We start from the raw sequence: 4732 nt of genomic DNA, 5'->3' as shown, positions 1-4732 counted from the left end.
CGAACCCCATTGACTACAATGGGAGACTTGAGCATTTATGTATGTGGGACGCCGGGTGCCGAGCTTTTTCCTCTCTCTCTCTCTCGCTCAACTCTACTCCTCACCAATGATGGGGCTGAAAACAAAAGTAAAATTAAAATTGCGGCGCTTACCGCAACGCCTGTGTGAGGGAGGCGTTAGGGCTCTTTCACACGAGTGTAAATATGCATCATACTACGTGTGAAATACGCAATGAATAGAGCCCATTCTTTTCAATGCGACTTTTCTGCAACATTAGAAATCGATGTGTAAATACGCAAGAAATACACTGAAAGAGCTTCTTCAGACAAACATATGCGCAAATATGCTCGCCTCAGCGCAATGTATTTGCGCAGTGAGGTTGATTTGCGCATGCGTCTGCTCATAGCACTGTATGCTTTTGCACATCCAAGACATCTTGATATGTGCGTGCGACTCTCTCCCGCCATGATTGAAAAAAGCTATTTAGCCCAATGAGCTCTTGATATGTTGTTTTTGCACAGTGTATTGCGCACCTCCCGTAGCCTGCAAACTTTGTGCGGAATTTACCGCGGCTTGCCGTGCGTCATGCAGCCTATTCCGTCCCACGTGAAAGGTCCCATAATATGTTTGTTTTCCTATATAATGACAGATGTTGGAAGATTAAGAGTGTTTCCAAATAAAGCCAGGACATTGAGTAGCATGTTTCTATGTGTGCAGCTTCATCTACGGGACTTGTCTTAATTAGATAAATGCACCTATTGCTGAGGACACGGGCCAATCATATACTAATGGATATATTATCTGATGTAACACTGCCTACTACACAGTAGACAAAATTGCAAAAGGCTTTAGTGGTTTAAAGAGCTTAAATGTTGGTCTATTCCCTCCAAAGATTAAATCTCGTCTGCTCCCGCATTCAAGTGCTGTAATGACGCAAAGTAATGCTGTAATATTATCCGCGGACACTTTATCACTCGTTCATTCGGCTAATGGTGGTTAACTACCGCTGTTCTAGAGGCGGTGGTTGGACTGTAATTAACAGGCTCTCTGTTCTTGCGCTGCTTTTTGACTTTCGCTTGCACTTATTGATACAATATTGACATTTGGCTTGCACTTCCATTTTCTACTAATGACCGTTCTATAAGTGAATGTTCTCCTCTATTGACAAACACTTGAGAAAATATACTGCACATTAACTTTTGAACTTTCAGTTCTCATCCCAGGGTTTTCTTCTACCCGTGGATCTATGGACAATCTACATCTGCAGCTTGTTACATCATATCAAATAGAAAGACGTCAGCGCAGCCATTCTTCTTAACGCTTTGCAATCCAATTTTGGATTCAGGGTTTCCTAGGGGACTTTCTCTTTCTGCTGTTATACAATGGCGCCATCTGCTGGCTAGAGCCAATAATGTGGTATCAGACATGCTGGAGAGGCCCCCAACAACAGAGCGGCCAGTAATATATAGTAAGAATACCCTGCCAGACGTCTTTTGACATCAGAGCTGCACAGCCTTCAAATAGAATGTCTTCAGACGTTAGACAGTGGATTGGAAAGGGTTAATGCAATTCAGCCGGTTCAATTGACAAAAGTGCAAGGAAGACCCAGTGCTAATTGCTTTAACGGCATTCCATTTTCACAACTATGGTGAATACCAGAGGGGGTGGAGAGTTGGCGGAGAGGGGGCGGGAGCTCAGTGCACTGCTCCAGACTCTTCCAGCCTCCTCCCCCTGCAGAGAAAGACGCCGTATATCGGCCGGCGTGAAAACCAAGCCGCTATACGGTCGTGTGAATAAGCCCTAAAGGTAATTATAGGTGTGGACAGAGTAGATGCAAGACAAGTAAATATACACGCACTCCACGGATACATGTACAAATTATGATAGTTCATGTTCTCATGGAATTCAAACATCCATGAGTTGTGAATACGTCTTGTATCTGATTGAATGTGTTGTATGTAATTTGCGAGATGTCAAATGTACAACAAGAAAGTAAATCCCAAAATTTCAGAACATATTCGAGCAGCAAAACACTTTTTGTATGTACACCATTGCAATCTGACCTTGTTCAAATACTATGGCATTTAAAGGGTCATTCATGCCATGACCGGAGGAGATGAGCGAAATCAGCTTATGCGCCGCAAAGTCTTTTGGATTTTTACATTTGGGTCGTAATATGCATTTGGATTAAATTACAAAACTGATATATATATATATATATATATATATATATATCAATACGTCAATAATGCAGAATGAGAAATAGTTTATGGTGGATTCTAATATAGCAGTAATGTCACATGATTGTTTTTCCGCTTTCTGATTGGTGGAGATTGTTGTTAATGTTTCAGATTTTCATAGTTAGGATGCCATGATTAAGAGTGGTAACGACAGAAACACGAGGCGCTGTTGTATATACATCATGGAAACTCTATGGGTTACGAATAGAGATGAGCGAGCACAAAAATGCTCAGGTGCTCATTACTCGACCCGAGCTTTTTGTAATGCTCGAGAGCTCTGTTCGAGTAATGAACCCAATTGAAGTCAATGGGGGACTCAAGCATTTTTCAAAGGACCCACCGGATGCTGAGCATTATTTTTTCTCTCTCTCCCAGCCAGACACTGCTGTAGACGTGCACAGGGTGGGCACATCACAGCAGAAAGTGGTAAAGCGGGGAGGGGCCATAATTTTCTCGAGTGCCGCGTGGTGCTCGCTCGAGTAATGAGCACCATCGGGTATGCTACTGCTGGAACGAGCATGCTCGCTCTTCTCTAATTACGAAATAAAAGCTACATTTTTAAGGAAGTACAGAAACTTTATGCATTGGAATAACTTGTTACATCATATAAACAGGTACCAAGTGTTGACAAGTACCATAAAGTACACATGTAATTCCTTGGAATGCATGCTTAAAGTGTAACTTTTGTTTACTTTTTTTAAATTCTTAGGTCAAAATAGAATTAGCCAAAAACCAAGTCTCCGCTTGTGATGCCTAGTTTAAACCATTAAAGTGCAGGGCTTGCACAGAAATGTGCAAGTGATTAATATTGCTCAAACACAATAGGGGGATTTTAAAAAAAGGTATGATGAATTTGTTGTAACATGCTATGCATATCAAATCCTATTCTCATGCTTGAAGGGGCTTTTCCACAACTTAAGGGCGCATTCAGACGGCCGTATATCGGCTGGGTTTTCACACCCAGCCAATATATGGCGTCTCTCTCTGCGGGGGGAGGAGGCTGGAAGAGCCAGGAGCAGTTCTCTGAGCTCCCGCCCCCTCTCTGCCTCCTCTCCACCCCCTCTCCACCCCTCTGCACTATTTGCAATGAGAGGAGGCGGAACAGGGGGTGGGGCTAAGATCCGGGGAATTAACTTTCGTCCCCATCCCGCCTTTCCTCATTGAAAATAGCACAGGGGGGTGGAGAAGAAGAAGAGAGGAGGCGGGAGCTCAGTACACTGCTCCCGACTCTTCCAGCCTCCTCCCCCTGCAGAGAGAGACGCCGATATACAGTCTTCTGCATGCACCCTTTAATTGCTTCACAACCACCCTGTCCTTTCTGGTTGCTTCTGACCAGGACATGTTACTGCTGAAGCCAATCACTGGCTATTAAAGATCACTGCTGTGGCCAGTGATTGGCTGCAGCAGTCACATGTCCTGGTCTACAAGGGATAGGTGGGTATAAAGAAAAAAAAAGAGAAAAACTCCTGCTTCCTTACTTTGTTGTTTTATCATTTATACAATGTTCAGAAATGTTCATTGGAGGAGCCTGACATTTAGTCATAAGTATTTGTAATTTCAGCTGTACTATTGTTCTGTATAAGAGGTGATTTGATTGGTCTGGAACATCATGGGGTATGACACAGGTCCTAAAAAGTCACCGGGGCTCTGCAAGATATAAGGAGGTGATGCTATTTGCATCACAGGCAGTGAACCAGCACACCAGGAAGTGTAAACTGTGGAGAGAGCAGGGACATTGAGATCTGCAGAGTCTGGTCTCTGCTGAGAGGTAGGTAGCAGGAGATAGCTCCAAGAGAGGAGGGAGCTTGGTCGCAGAGAGAGAGATGGGCTTTGGACACTGGCCAGAGTAAACTGTGGGACCACACTGCTAGGAGGCTTCAGGAGAGACAGCAGCTGTGAGTGGTGAACCGAGGAAGACAGTGTGGTACTGGATAGAGTTTTAGGAGATCATTTACAGAGTCCATCGGTGCAAGCAAATAACAGTAAGTGAGGTCAACCTCCATCTAAGTAAAGAGTATGTGTATATAGGTCAACGCTGCAGGAACTATTACCTAAACCTATATCACTCCCAGGTCATGGACTGAGGCCAAATGCTGTACTTTAGGAATATGCATGCTGAGTGCTGTTTATTATACTGTTAGCAGGGAAGTGTTACTCTTTCTCAGAAGCACTGTATATTGCAACCTTTCTGTGTTATCAAAGAAACATTTGCAAAGTAACATTAAGACTGTTTCTCATACACCATTGAACTTTTACTGTTTGTGTGAATACTAACCCCTTAGTGCCAAGCCTGTTTGCGCCTTAATGACCAGGCCAAATTTTGGAAATCTGACATGCATCACTTTAACATAGAATAACTCTGTAAAGGTTTTGCATATCCAAGTGATTCTGACATTGTTTTTTGCCACATGTTGTACTTCATTTAGGTGGAAAAAATAGAATGATAGAATTTGTGTATATTTAGTAAAGTGCCAAAATTGGGAAACGTTTGA

Source organism: Eleutherodactylus coqui, chromosome 5 (assembly GCF_035609145.1).
Source record: "Eleutherodactylus coqui strain aEleCoq1 chromosome 5, aEleCoq1.hap1, whole genome shotgun sequence".
In the NCBI taxonomy this organism is placed as follows: Eukaryota; Metazoa; Chordata; class Amphibia; order Anura; family Eleutherodactylidae; genus Eleutherodactylus; species Eleutherodactylus coqui.
The sequence above is the reverse complement of the archived record's forward strand: the minus strand, read 5'-3'. Positions refer to the sequence as shown.